The sequence below is a fragment of the Carya illinoinensis genome, chromosome 11, assembly GCF_018687715.1.
Source record: "Carya illinoinensis cultivar Pawnee chromosome 11, C.illinoinensisPawnee_v1, whole genome shotgun sequence".
Taxonomy (NCBI): Eukaryota; Viridiplantae; Streptophyta; class Magnoliopsida; order Fagales; family Juglandaceae; genus Carya; species Carya illinoinensis.
Window position 1 is genome coordinate 12,974,180 of NC_056762.1, and position 16,412 is coordinate 12,990,591.

Here is a 16,412-nt window from a genome sequence, read left to right on the forward strand (position 1 = left end):
TTAACTACATTTCAACACATGACTCAGACCAACTAAGTCACACTTCTCAATCCTAGACAATACACACATTACTTTATTTTTGGCATCCTAGCCCATACTTTATCCCCATTCTCATCCATACATGCCACATGACTTTAAGTCAACTCTGAGACTTAAATATCGTGTACCCATGCTTAAGACAAATTACCCATTACATATGGTAAATTCATCCCGCACATGTGTCTAACTAGAATACACACGTACTTTACTACCTTTTATCACCTAAGATCAACTTATAATCTGTTGAACGCCTGCTTGTATAAACAAGCTCCCTACTCCGATATCAACTTCTACTCAAACCCAGTCAGTAGGATCTTTTTACTTTCCAACCCTTTACAAGTTCATTTCAACACTTAACATGACAAGACCTCATTCACACTACACCTTCGTCACGTCACGTAACTCAAGGCTAATCTCAAGCTACACCGTGACACCCGTCACTACTATAGGTTCACCCCACAACTACTCCGGGACACTATTCTACAGCTCTTAACACTACGCCACATGTTATATGCTCCTCAGCTATGCCATCCAATTTTCGTGACACGCCATCCGGTGCATCATGACACCACACAGAGTACACTCCACATGACCATCCATCCACACTACGCCACACAATACTACAATGCACACCACACGGTACATCGCTACACAAAATGGAGTACATGCCATGTGTACTGCCTTCAAATTATGCTACACCACACACTACTATGATGCACACCACACGGTGTGTCACTGCACGACATGGAGTACACACCATGTGTACTCCCTTCATAACACTACGCCACATCACTACTACAACACATACTTCACACCCACACTTTACAGCACAGTCCACAATACTACATAGCACACTACACAATTATGCCCAACACTTCACTGTATAACGAACTCCATGATTATCCACAACACTACCAACTAACATATAACATAAATAACGAGGGAGCGAGGGTTATACCATCATCGGGATTAACCCGTGAGTTGCTCGCTACCCTTCACAGTCAATGGTGTTAGAAGGGTTATACGTGGTGGCTAAACCACATACAGTGGTCATTCGGTGACTATTTTGGGCATTTGGGGGCTGTTTGGGCGTTGGGCGTTGGGCTAGGCTATTACGCATTGGGTTGAGGTCATGGGTTGGTGGCCTTGTGGTGGTGCCGAGCTGGCACAAAGTAGAGACACAGTAGCTCGAGGAGGAGCTTGGGCCATGGGTCTCAACAAGGGAAATGGGAGGGAGGAGGTTGGCTAGTTATGGTGAGGCATGGAGGAGCTTGAGAAGGTCCTGGTGGAGCTGTTGTGGCAAAGGGGAAGCAACATGGTGGCTGGAGGGCGACGAATCTAGGCCAAGGGTCATGGAAGACCTGTGAGAGAGTGGGGGGAGTGTAAGGAGTAAGGATTTCAGCTAGGCATGGGATGGCTAAGGAAGTTCGCCAGTGAGGGAGGAGGTTGTCGGTGGTGGTGCGGTGGCCTGGGTGGCAACGCATGACAGTGTGGGTCTTGAGAACCATGAGTTTCATGTGTGCGTGCATGGGGTGAAGGGGAAGAGGGAGGCTGCGTGAGGGAGGGGGAGGAACTGGGGTTCGTCGGCGACGCCATGCTGGTGAGGATGGCCTCCTGGTGGCAGGCCTGGTGTTGAGGGAGAGAGCTTGTGTGAGAAGAGAGGGAAAGGGGAAGAGAGAGAGAGCTGCATGGGAGTTGAGTTCCATGGTGGAGGCTTGTCGACGTGAGAGGAAGTCGCCAATGGTGGCGATGAGGCTGGGTGGTTGGTGGTGGAGCTGGGCTGGGGGAGAAGAGATTCGGTGGAGGGGAGGGGAGGCTAGAGAGAGAGAGAGAGAGAGAGAGAGAGGGGATAGGGGCTTGGATATTTAATTCAGGCCCTTCATCTTGGAGTATTCAATTTGATCTGATGATGGGCTTTAAATACCGATTTGAAAATACATAAACATTGATTTAACAAAAAACAATGACAGGAATTAAGATGAAATATTATTTAACTAAAGTTTAGCTTATAAAATATAATCTTCATCATTAATTAAATGTTGAAGTTTCGCTAATTACTTTTATGAGAATGAAACCACTGAAATAAATTTTGAGTTTTCAACATAATTTAAATCTCATAATATTTTTAAATGACTAAAATCATTTAATTAAAATAATTTTCTACAATTATAATATTTTTGGAGCTCTTCAAAAATATTATAATTTTCTTACTTAAAATCAAGTTTGGTCTAATAACACTGAAAATATCCCGTATAAAGATTTTCAAGATATTTAAAATATCCGAGGCCTTTAAAACACTGGACTTGCTTTAGAATTCACTTGATATCTTTTAAAAATACGTCATCGAATTTTGACATGCAGAACGAGACTCGTAACCATAAGAGAGAGAAATGAGTGGGTTATTACATCTAAGGGATACATACGTATACTCTGGAAAGAAAATACAATGGATGGAATATATGTTATTCACAAAGATATATAAAATGTAGAAAAAATCTTGTCCCATGTATATTTGAAATGTATAAATCTATAAATTTCCAAATTCAGCCACACTAATTAATTATAAATCAGCTACATGTAATGGACAATAATTCAAATGTATAAAACATTTAGTTACAAAGAATATAGAATTTGAAAGCACAAAATTTAAACAATTCCTTGATGGAAATGTATAAATCATTCAATACTTCCAGGGGTTGCACTTAACAATTAAGAAATACGGTTATTGTGTTGTTTTGAAGTAATTATATGGACAAGGTCAAATTTAAACATTCTCTAGAATGTCTCGTGTATAATGAAATTCACATATATGTATGTTGGTAAGTTTTATATTCACTAAATCTATATGTCCTTGCTTTGTTTTTTGGGTTATATGTTATAATGCATATTTTCGATAGATTTAGATTTATAATTTTCTTATTGTATTATGCTCATGTATTGTTTCTATTAGTTCGCTTCAAAATTCCTTTTCCTTATATAATATGAATACATAATGTTTTTTTCTTCAAATTCTTCTTTCACATGTATTTCTTATGCTGTTATGTTGTGTAGTTGTATTTTGCATCTTTGTTCTCATTGATCATACACATGTTTTTTCTTCTTATGTAGACGTTGTCTCTTTTATCAATGTTGATTCTGACTGTAAACAATTAGACATTATGTCTTACTAAACACAAAAATCTATGAATATGTTTGTAGCATTTTGTATGTACTCTTAGATACGAATTTCACATTGATCGTGCTGCTCATTAGTTCTTTTGGATTTGGTTTTCTGCCATTTTAATATTCTATGCAATTATTGGAAGAATTATTTTCTTCACTAACATAATGAAAAATGGTAAGGTTATATTAAGAAATCAACAAAATTTCCTTGGGGATACAATCAACTAATATTCTTATATATTAAGTTATTCTTTTAAAAAATTTACAAAGTCGTAGAAAACAACCAACAAAAGAAATTCGTATAGTGCATTGTTAGAAGAAAAAAAAGAGGATCTACAAAGCATATAAAAGTGATGTTGTTTAACCGGGATAATCTTCTGTATTTCGCGTTGATCAAGCAAATGTCTTGGACAACGATGTAGAATTTATGAACGACAATGAAAACTCTGATCTATTAAGTTTTTCTAAAAAATGTATCTTTTATAGTGATATTGACACCAATGAGATGTCCTCCCCACAAGAGGTTGAATGTTCTCTGTTGAGGGAAAAATTAGTTGATTAGCATATTCTTGTGAAAACCTGTGTAAAATAGTGTTGTATCAAGTGTTGAAGCGGTGTAACATAAAAAAGATTGAAGTGTGCTCAACACGGGTCAAGCATCAAAATAGAGACTTCACTCAACATGGTGCTTGAGCAAGACCCTTCCAGAGTGAGTCACTTGATTGACGCTCGATGTGGCGCTCAAGCTAGACCCATCTAGAGTGAGTCGCTCAACTGGCGCTCGAGCAAGACCCATCCAGAGTGGGTTGCTCGACTGGCGCTCGACGTGGCGCTCGAGCGAGACCCTTCTAGATTGGGTTGCTTGATGTGCATTTGATGTGACGCTCGAGTAGCTTCTGAAAGACAGCGTGCACTCGACTCTTGCTTAACACTTCACTCGAGCCAATGTTCCAGACAACTTAAAATTTAGGGCTTGAACGCCTCTTTCACTTGGGACTATAAATAGAACAGCTCACTTGTGTTCTTTGGTGTATAGAATTAGTGCAAAAACCTAAGTGCTTCCAAGAGCTTTTGAGAGGAACCTCTCGCCCACATGGTTGATTCTCTCTTGGATAAACACATCTCCACCACACCACACTCAAGATCAAATTTTATATGAGTCCATTGAAGTGGACGTGTTCATTGGCCGAAAGAGTCCAGAGCTACTGTTGATTCAAAGATCGAGAGGTTCTCGTGAAAAGCTATAGAATGGTCGGAGTTTTGACACTACATGCATGTAGAGATCGAGTGGGTCACTCATGGTGTTGCAAGCCAAGTTTAGCTACTACGAAAGTTTTATGAGTGTCTCTAAATTGGTTATAACAAACCAAAGTGTCTATAGTGGATTTAAGGTGGTGTCTTACACCCAGAGTGGTTTTAGATTTTGAAAACATTCTTCAAATGAGTTTCCACTTCGTGACCAATTTGTTGTGTTGATTATTTGTGTGATTTATTTCTTTGATTAATTGTTGTTTAACAATATTTTTGAATAGACCATCAAAATTGAATTGCATCTATTCAACACCCGTATAGATATAGTGTTTGTGTAGAACCACTGGTTTAAATTTGAAAAATTTAAACCCTCGACAAAGCACTCGAGGGTTTAAATTTCGCTCAAGCGAATGCCTTTTAAAAACCCCCTCCTATGCCGCTCGAGCCATTTGCACGGTTTCTTCCCAAAATGTTTTTTTTCTTGCGATTTTGGCTCTTCTGCTCTGCCCTCCATGTGATTCCTTTTGCTTTTCTTCACGAAATCTCTTTGAAATCATGGTAAGACCCATTTTCCTCTTTTAATCTTGCATTTGGTAAATTTCTTTGGGGTGTTTTTTCTTTTCTTCCTCCTTGTGGGTTTCGGTTTGCATTAAGTTGGTTGGTTTTGGTTTGTGGATTTTGGAATGTGTTCCTTCTAAAAATCTGAATATTTTGGGTTGTTGAAGCTCCCTTGGAGTTGTTGGTTTGTATTTAGGAGGATCATGGAACTCCCATGGAGTTTGGAACTTGGTTTTTGCTTGGATGCACTCCAAGTGCTCCTTAATGGTGTTTGGTGTCTCATATTCATTATGCATTGGCCTAGCATTGTTCCCATGAGCATTTCTTAGTTATCCTAGTGTTATGTTGGAATGTATAGGTGTGTTTGGGTCTTAAAAGTAATTGTGAAGTTATGTCATTGGCTTGGCATGCACATGGGTCATTTTGGACTAGGCATGGACATTGGTTTGTTGTTTTGGCACCTTGATGCATGATCCTCTAGTGCTCATTGGCCTTGTGTTGTCATGTTCATCTTATGCATGAACCATTGTTTTGAAAAATGAAGAGTGGGTAATGAATTTTGGTATGGTGTGTTTGGTATTCACCATTAGGCTTCAATGGGTCTCTAAAACCCAAGTTTGGCTCAGTATGCACATGGGGCATTTTAAACATGCATTTTCCATTGGCATGCACATTTGGCATTTAGGCATGTATAGGCACATTAGGCATGCACACTCACATTACTTTTAACCTTGTCTAATGGTCACTAATTCTGTCTACAGCCAAAAGTCATGTCTTGACGTGTAGGTCGTCGCCATAATCCTCTTGACCTTGCTCAAGCCCATTTCCATAATGCATGGGCACATGAGCTATACACTCAGAACTTCTCTCACCGTACTCCTATTGTTGAGCGAGAAGTCTCACTCGATGAGCTAACTAAGACCATTATCCCTCGTATTTTTGAGTCTTGCCAGTGGTAGGCCTTGACCATTGGTCATCCCACTCCTTCTGTGGAGTTGGTTCATGAGTTTTACTCCAACATTCATGCCATCTCTGATGATGGCTCTTTTGAGATTAGTCTTTGGAACATCCTCTTCTGGGTGACTCTAGGCATGATAGCAGACCTGCTAAACACCCCACGTGGGTCCAATCCAATGTATCCCTATACAAGGACACCTCCTCCTAATTCGCCAATTATTGCTAAATGTTTGTATGGTTGGTATTGTAATTGGGATGGGAAGTCACCTCTTTGAACTGTAAGATTTCCACCGAACTATCTCATTCTCAATAGGATTGTCCTTACAAATTTGTATCCTACTGGTCATCAGAGTGATCTGGGTCTTGACCGCGCCACTCTTCTATATACACTGATCAATGATGTCTTCATTGATCTAGAGTCTTCTTGGCCGGGTCATGCTTGAGGCCTTTCAGTCCACCAAAGTATGGACTAGTTTGCCTTTTTACTGCCTTATCACCTGATTAGCCCTCTCTCAATCAGTTGTTTTTCTTCCCTAGGAGCCTAGAATTACTCTTAATGCTCCTATTGGTTGTAGGACTATGCAGCTTAGTCGTGTTCACATCACCACGCATCCTCTCCTTGTTGAGCATCCTCATGCACCCTCATCTCAGTTTTCGAGCTCTTGGCCATCCAGTTCTCAGCCTTCTAGCTCAGCACCATCCACATCGGCACCAGGTTCTACCGAGCCTAGCCTTCAGCTGGTTCTTGAGTACCTAGCCCACCTTGAGGCCCAATTTGAAATTAGTTGATTGGCATATTCTTGTGAAAACTTATGTAAAATAGTGTTGTAACAAGTGTTGAAGCGGTGTAACATGAAAAGGATTAAAGTGTGCTCAACACGAGTCAAGCATCAAAACAGAGAGTTCACTCGACATGGTGCTCAAGCAAGACCCTCCCAGAGTGGGTTGCTCGACTGGTGCTCGACATGGCACTCGAGCGAGACCCTTGTAGATTGGGTCGCTCGATGTGGTGCTCGAGCAGCTTTTGAAAGATAGTGTGCGCTCAACTCTCGCTCGAGCCAATGTTCCAGACAACTTAAAATTTTGGGTTTTAAGTTGTGTTCTTTGGTGTGGAGAATCAGTGCAAAAACCTAAGTGCTTCCAAGAGCTTTTGAGAGGAACCTCCCCCCCACATGGTTGATTCTCTCTTGGATAAACACATATCCACCACACCACACTCAAGATCAAACTTTATATGAGTCCATTGAAGTGGATGTGTTCATTGGCCGAAATAGTCCGGAGCTACTATTGATGCAGAGATCAAGAGGTTCTCATGGGAAGCTATAGAGAGGTCAGAGTTTCGGCACTACATGCGTGTAGAGATCCAGTGGGTCACTCGTGGTGTTACAAGCCAAGTTTAGCTACTACAAAATTTTTGTGAATGCCTCTAAATTGGTTGTAACAAACTAAAGTTTGTATAGTGGATTTGAGGTGGTGTCTTACACCTGAAGTGATTTTAGATTTTGAAGATGTTCTTCAAATGAGTTTCCACTTCATGACCAATTTGCTGTGTTGATTATTTGTGTGATTTATTTATTTGATTAATTGTTGTTTAATAATATTTTTTAATAGACCATCAAAATTGAATTGCACCTATTCACCCCCCTCTATGTATAGTGTTTGTGTAGAACCACTGGTTTTTCAATTCTTAAAACGCCAATGTTCCTGCAAACTCCAAATTTAGCATGCAAATTTGGCTATATACATGATCATCGTAAAACTACTCAATGACTGAAATGACGATAGGCACTACCTCTTGAATACTGAACATGTTCATTTTTTTTTCCTCAATGAAGCATCTACTTAATCTGTTCCTTGAAAAACTAATTCGGTTTTTTTTTTGTCCCAACAACTAAACAGAACAAGGAAAAGGATATATAACAAAGAAAATGGAAAAACAATCATTTTCACTTGTACCTTTTCGTCAAGACCTACTTTAGAGAAGGAGAAGGAGGAGGAGGAGGAGGAAGAAGTTTATAAAGAGCTTACAGAAGAGACTCCATATATGAATGCTTTGAATGAGAGTCACTCTAACTGCCTTCTAAGGTGATTTCCATTATGTTCTTAGGACTGGTGTGCCTATTAGCCGTTAGATGTCCATTCTCCGTTGAAAGGGCAAATCCAGTGATAGGAAGTTTATGCACATATACGCATGCTTTTATGGGATTGCAAACAAGAATTGTACAAGTTAAATAATGCTAGATACAATCATGGGTTATACAAGTGCTGTGCACTCATCATAAAAAAGAGTGGGAACTATTAAAAAATAATTTTCTTATGTGGATCTCATATTTACTTATTATTTTAAAAAAGAGTACACGACATTTATGCACTCTATAATTGCAAATATCATTTCCTTAAATATTTTTATCCTCATGAAAATGAAATAAGATAATATCAAGGTGATATAATAATTACCAAAATCAAATCAAAATAATATCAAATCAAATTCTTAATTTAATATCATCTCTAACATGATGTAATTTCTTTAATGTTCGTAAAGATGGTCATCTACGGGCTCGCTTGTATACTTAAAATATTTAAGAATACTTGTAAATATTTGTAAAATAATTTGAGTTAAGATGTTTTATTGGATTTTGAGAAAGGAAAAAGAAAAAGTAGAATAAAAATATTATAGATTTAAAAAATGTTTGAATATTATTTTTTTAATTTATTTTTGTTTTAAATTTTGAAAAAGTTTTATTGTTTTTGGTGTTTTGTTTGGAAGTTTAGAAAAGTTTTAATGATTAGCTAATATTTAGATGAAAAAATTGAAGATTTTAAATTGAAAAATATTTTGTGTTTGAGTGATTTTGGGAAGGAAAAATATGGGAATATCTAAGAATATTTGTGTTCCCAAACGCAACTGTATTTCTATGTTTTTTTTTTTTTGTCAAATTTGTATATTTTACCACATATTTGTTTTTTCCTAGGTTTTTGTTAGAAATGATCAAACAAAGATTTTAAGAGTATATCACAGTGAGGCTATTGTTAATCTGTCTCTTAGACAAATATTGCTCACACTGATGAAATGAGTTCTACAAAAGAGAACTTGGCAATCTTGTCCTCATGATACAGCACTATTTATATAGTGTGCAGATTGCAAGTTCTGAACACTAATCCTAGAACAAACAGATGTAATACCAACAGTTGTATGGTTTAATTTGAATTTTAAATAAAACGGTTTTCTATCAGAATGGTGTGAAAATAATTATCATTGAAAGCTAATAATAACTGTCAAGAAATGAAAAAACATATCATTTCACTTGAATTAAAAATATTATAAAAAGTTTTGTCTCTTGCAATGATGTGTACGTGCTAAGTACGTCTAAAGCGTTAATGCGTTGTGCGCTTGTGTGTGGTCAGTGCTTCACACTGGGTGACAGTACTATTGTGTGGCTACCCTTATATTCTAATTGATGTATTGTGAAACTCATTCACTAATAAACTAGTAAAAGTTTGTTTGTCCTTTTAATGTGGAAATAATAAAAAATTACATTAAAAAGAAACTTCAAAGGCGCTCACCACTCACCTCGGCATCGAGGGAGGGAATCTCTCCCTAGAGATAGTGGTCGGCAGTGAATGAAGAAGGCAGCTTCCCGCCTCAACTTTTTTATTCTGACATGTTTCTACCACTTTCTACTATTATTTAGTAGAAAGTGAAAGGTAGAAAGTGAAAGAAGTATCACATAAACTACGAAATAAAAAACTACCACTTATAGAGTTTTAGCTCAATTCACAAAGTATATATAGATAAATCAATCACCAATCTGGTTCGATATAGTTATTCATGAGTTCAAGATACAATATCATACAAGAATGCATGACCAGCTTTATGAACATCAAAGAAATCACATCATGACCAATGTCAATTAAAAGTTGTTGGATTATTTCAAATTCCCTTCAATTTGACTTCTATCCCTTCTCCTTTCCTTTCCTCTTTTGGGGATGATGATATTGGGTTCTCTCTCTTGGAGGGAGGCATTCCTTGGGTGGCCTCGTTGGGGAGGGCATTAATTTGGTTGACGTGGACCTTGCTTACAATAATACTACTCGTCTGTTAGGAGATTTTGGTGGTCTCCTTAAGAGGGGGGGCTGACTCAGCTACTATGCCTCCTGGGGCCTTTTTGCTTGGTGGTTGTCATGGTCCTAAGGAGATTCAAGGTGATGTGTCCTCTTCCTTTGCCACTGCCTAGAGTGAAGCCACTGCCAAATGGCCAATCAACTGAGGCACTTTCTTTATGGGGCAATTTTAGTTGCTCACGACCCTCTATTCACTTGTTTGTTTGTTTGTTAGTTATTCTACTTTGGTATTTGTCTTTTGCAGGGCATTGACGACTTAGCAGCCTGAATCATGGCAAATTGGGTTGCTTTGGAGGAGGAAGTTTGGGAGAGGTGTAAGTTTGGCTTCTATGCCAAGAAAGAGTTTGAGAGGTGGAAAGATGAGAGGGTGGAGTTGGAGGTGGCATTAGAGTAGGCTGATGTCCACTCTCTATACGGCAATCTAGAGATCCTTTACGATGAAGTTTATCACCTTCGTGATGAACTTCACTGTGCCAGGGAAGTGAAGGTTAGAGATGACATCTCCTTGGGGTTGCTGGAGTCAGAGCGGGACTCTGCAAGGCCTAACTCACCCTCATTCAAAGGGATTTTAAGTTTGAGCGATGTTGCCTCAACTTCGACCTCCCATCCCTTAGAGGAGAGTTGGATTCTGTTTGCCAGGAGCTGTCCAATTCTCAGGATTGTAGCCAGGGACTTATGTAAGAGCTGGCAGCTTCACTAGAGAAGGGCAGTTGGCCAAGGTTGATCTCTCAGAGGTTCGTGGCTCCTTAGCAAAGTTCCAGTAATGGAATGAACAGTACAAAAAGAGTCGAGTAAATGTCGATGAGGAGCAACAAAAGTTGCTTTTGGCTGTCATGGCAAAGGACAGCTGCCTGAAGGAGAAAACCGCCCAAGTAAAGGAGTTAGAAGATGAACTGGAGGCCACATGATGGGAGATTATCTGCCTGCACCCTCAATTGACTTCTACTCCTGCAGCAAGAGACTGTGCGTTTGCTTATAGCTACAGTGCTAGCATATTGAGGCTCAGGTCCCACCCTCTTACCAATCCCTCTGCTAACTTGACGCACTTAGATCTGAACCTATTCAAACTTGATGCAACCTCTCACCGCTTTGCCGACACTTTTGGGTGGAAGGAAATGCCTGACGGTTTTAAGGATATCCCTCCTTCTCCCCAGCCTTTTGGAGGTGATAAAAATCTCCTTTGTAGTAAGCACTTTTGTAACACATATGAACAACTGTTTTTGCTTTATATAGTCATTTAGCTTTACATGTGTTGCATGGTCTATAATTTCCTTCTTATGACTGATTGCCTTGTTTTTATCGTTGGGTGGGCATTGGGCTAATGCATGTTCCCCTCTATTCTCTGTGGCCCTTTATGTAAGTGCTATGCATAGTGATCTTTTGAAGGTAGCGGTGGTTTGTCAACCACTATGCCCTTTCTATGTGGCATCGCAAGTCTTTTAGGCTTGTTGTGAGTGCCTAGGAATGACATGGTCTATTGATCTCCGTGCCATTTTTTCATGACACCATGAGTTGTTTAGGCTCGTCATTGGTGTTTAAGGATGACCTGGTCTATTAACCTATGCGCCTTTTTTTCATATCATCATGAGTCGTTTAAGCTCGTCATTGTATTTAAGGGTGGCGTGGTCTGTTGATCTCCGCACCCTTTTTTCATGGCACCATGAGTTATTTAGGCTCGTCATTCGTGTTTAAGGGTGGCGTGATCTATTGACCTTCGCGCCATCTTTTATGGCACCTCGAGTCACTTAGGCTCGTCATTGGTGTTTAAGGGTGTGTGGTTTGTTGACCTCCGTGCCCTTTTTTCATGGCATCGCGAGTTGTTTAGGCTCATCATTGGTGTTTAAGGTGTTAAGAATTTGGACCTCCCAAATTCACCCATAGGATCTACCTTTTGTCGATATATATATATATATGTATAAAAGAAATAATAGTAACACAAGATTTTATGTGGAAAACTTCCAAAACAGGAGAAAAAACCACCAAACCCAAAAAATAAAAATCCAATATGTGAAAATTTTTTACAATTACACAATTTTTCTCCTCACCCCAAATACATCCATATAGCTTCCCTACTAGCAAAACTTTAACTCTCATCTCTTTCCATTTTATAAAAAAATGGACAACAGAGAAATTTTATTAAAGTCACTAGTTACTAGGTAAGCCTATAATTGGTGCACTTTACCAAGAAGACTAAGCCTCTTTTTATAGGCCTTGGACCTTGATCATTTTTCATTTCCCGCCCATGTGGAACTAACTAAAGGAGCAATACCCAACATAAGGGTGGCATGGTCTGTTGACCTCTACACCTTTTTTTCAAGTCATCGCGAGAACATCATGGTTATGGAATTAGCACTTTATTTATAATGAGAGAAATAATAATAGAATTCTAACAAATAATCCCCAAATATCTAGAATTGTAAGAATGGAAAAACAAAACGATGCAAGAGTATAGAATAAAATGTTATCATGGGTAAAATTTCTTCAATTGCTTTGCATTCCAAGAATGTTGTAATTCTTTGCATTGTCTGTCCTTTAGGCAGTAGGGCCCTGGCCTGTGGTTGGCCACTACCAAGTATGGTCCCTCTCAATGGGGCCCCAACTTGCCTTCTTCTTTGGTGGTGACTTCGCTCTCCTTCAGGACCAGGTCTCCTATCTTTAAGGTTATGGGCTTTACTCTCTTGTTGAAGTATTGCTTAGCTTTTTTCTTCTCATGCAACATTATGACCTCAACCTCCCTTTCTTCCTCCAGAAGGTTAAGGTACTCCTCCATAGCTATGTTGTTTTAGGGCGCTGAGAAATTGAGAGTTTAGAAACTTGGCAGCCCCACTTCTACTGAGGGTACGACCTCACACCCATATGCCAATGTGAATGAGGTTTCTTTCATGGGTATCTTCACTGAGGTTCAATAAGCCCATAATACTCCTAATAATTCTTCTGCCCATTCCCCTTTCTTTTATGTGAGTTTCTTATTTAGAATTGCTAGTAATGCCTTGTTTGTTGCCTCTGCTTGCCCGTTTGATTGTGGGTGCCCTGGAGAGGAGTACTTGACTTGTATTTTTAGGTCAACGCATCATTCTTGGTAATGATTTGAGTCAAATGGGCACCCGTTGTCAGAGGCTATGCTTTGTGAAATTCCATATCAGCATATGACGTTCTTTCATGAAAATTTCGTCACGACCTTGCTTGTTATGGTCGCCAACACCTTTGCCTCTACCCATTTAGTGAAGTAATCGATTGCCACAATCATGAGTTTTAGTTCCCCTTTCCAAGAGGGAGAGATCCAACTAAATCAACCCCCAATTGGGAAAACGGCCAAGGGGTAGTCATAGGAGTTAACTCCTCTGAGGGGCGTGGGAGACTGGCGCATACATCTGGCACTTGACACACTTTCTTGTAAACTCTTGGGCGTCTTTGAGTGTGTTAGGCCAATAAGATTTGACTCTTACCACCTTCTTGACTAGAGCCTTCCCAACCGAATGGTTTCCACATATTCTTTCATGTACTTTAGCTAGGACATACTGTGCTTCTTGTGGAGAGAAGCACCGAAGTAAGGGGGTGGCAAAGCCCTTTTTGTAGAGAACCCCATTTATAAGCATAAACCTTACCGCCTTTTTTCTTGTCTTCCTTGCCTCTTCTTTTCCTTGTGAGAGCTTGCCTATATCAAGATAATTGATCATGTCATTGGTCCATTCAGGGATGTCTGAGCCCATCATGCACACTTTTGACCCTATTGCTATAGTAGCCTTTGAGTCCACCTCTACCATTTAGGGCATATATTGGATCTATTCAAAATTTTATTAAATCCTAATATCCTGGATATTTTGATTTGTACTCAAAATAAGATTAAGGTGCTGTTTGGATAGTGAATTGAAATAAAAATTGAAAATTGAATAAAATATTATTAGAATATTAGTTTTTAATATTAATTTTTTTTTAGATTTGAAAATATTGAATTATTTATTATATTTTATATGAAAATTTAAGAAAATTATAATAATGAGATAAAATAAGATGAAACATTTCTCATATCAAAACGAGACCTAAAGGGAAGCTAATTGACGTTCAAGATGCAATGGACGTTCGAGATGAAAGTGGTAAATGATTGTGATTAAATATTATAATTATTTTTAATAATTGTTATCGACATTTATTTTAAGTCAAGTTGCTTTTATCGTGGGATGTCTTCAAGAAAAGAAAAACAGTCGACACACGTTGAAAGGAATTAATTTATTAATTCATGTTCTTATATTGTTTTTCTTAATTCAAGTTTTTTTTTTTTTTTTTCATGTTCTTTTTATTTGTGGAGTTGTCGTACTCAAGGCCAGGGGTGATAATTCATGTTCATAGGTCATGTTTGTGTCATGTTAAATAATGAGTATTAGACTATATGGATCAATCCAAACACAATCTGTTTAATTAAACGGGTTAAACTCTAAAACTCTAATACGATTCGTATAAATAACGGATGACAAGACATGACCCACTTAACCTATTTAATAATTAACTTTTATTGGATTAACTTGAAAATGACCCATTTAATCCGTCTGTTTCAATTCATTTAACTTGCTTTAAGTTGTTTCGTATAAATGGATTGAGCTGACCCGTTAATTTATTGGTTAACCTAATCAATAAAATTTCATATATAATACAAGGACTACTATATAAATCATTTATAATTACCACTGAATTCATCATAAAATGTTTTAGTATCAATATCCAAACCGGTAATACATAAGAAAATTATTATTTTTATAAAATAAAATTACATATTAATAAAAAAAAATGTAATTTCTTGATATATCATGAAATCAAATGCTAATATTAATATTACATTCCAGCAATAAAAAAAGGCATATAATCTAAACATTTGTAAAAAATAAAAATTAAAAACTAAAAATAGAGCTTATTAGTGTAATATAGGTTAATTGCAGGTTAACCCATAATTGACCTATTTATTAATTGCCTTATCAGGTTAGCTTATTTTGATCTAAATCCATTTATATCAAATTCAAACTAGTTTATTTTGTTTCATATGTGTCAAGATTATGGGTCGTGTCATATATTGCTACTCGTACTCATGGCCTTTGGGACCTAGTTTAAACTTGGAGTTGGTTTTTATACTAAAAGTTTAGTGGAGTTGGTTTGAACATTGAAGTTGGAAATTGCAAGTTGGTTTACATTTGTTTTTGAAACATTTGGACGTTGTGAATATTGTTGTTTTCTTATTACTTGATTTTGTTTTAATAACTTGTAATAGTTTTAGTTGGAAACTTTATTTAAATCAAATTATAATAGGTTTTGTTTTGATACTGGATTTAGACTAATAAGTTTTACTTGAAACTTTATTCAAATTAATATGTAATAGTTTTAATTTGAAATTTTATTTATTAGATTAAGTTATTGAAATTGTGAAACATAAAATATAAAATGAAAAATATTAACAATAGAGAAATGGGTTTTAAATGGCCCCCAAATGGGCTGTATGTGTCTATGGCCCATTCAAGACGAGGTGGTTGGGCATGTGGAATGGATGGGGCCAAATTATGAAAGGAGGTATTGCACGAAATAAGCTATTCGAGTTTATATGAACTAATATGAGTTTTAGAGGGATTGAAAAACATTGACATGTTATCTAATTAATATAATTTTCTTAAATTTTTACATAAAATATAATAAATAATTAATTTTTTTAAATCTTAAAATAATAATAATATTAAAAAAATAATATTTTAACAATATTTTATTCAATTTTCATCTAAAACATCTCATCTCATCTCACTATCCAAACAACCTCTTATTGTTTTATAATTTATCATAAATTTGTATTCACAAACAAGTCATTCAAGTAAATGAATTGAGTCAAATTTAAATTTGACTGAACCGATCTTAAATGGCTTGTTGAATATATTTTTTCATTTACAACCCTGTAAACATTTGTGCAATCTTCCATGATCTGAAAGGTGCAAAATCTTGTAGTCTCTTTAGCTTAGGTAGGTATCAGGACAATAAACTTATTGCACTGCCTCTATCCTAGGCCTTGTCATTGAGATGGTCTTTTTGATGTGGCACCATCATGTAATACTACGTGATTTATTAAAAAAATATATATATATATATATATATTTAAAATAAAAGAGCTTTCAAAAACACGAAAGAGAAAGACTGAAACCTTAAATTCCATCTACTCCTTTTGTATGTGTTTTCTTCTAATAAACCATGTGATACCAAATGGTACAGCATCAAGAGAGCTATCCAAGCAATAAGCTTCATATGGCCCATTAGCATTTTTCTTTATATTTAGGTTCATAAGGACCTTTTTTCTT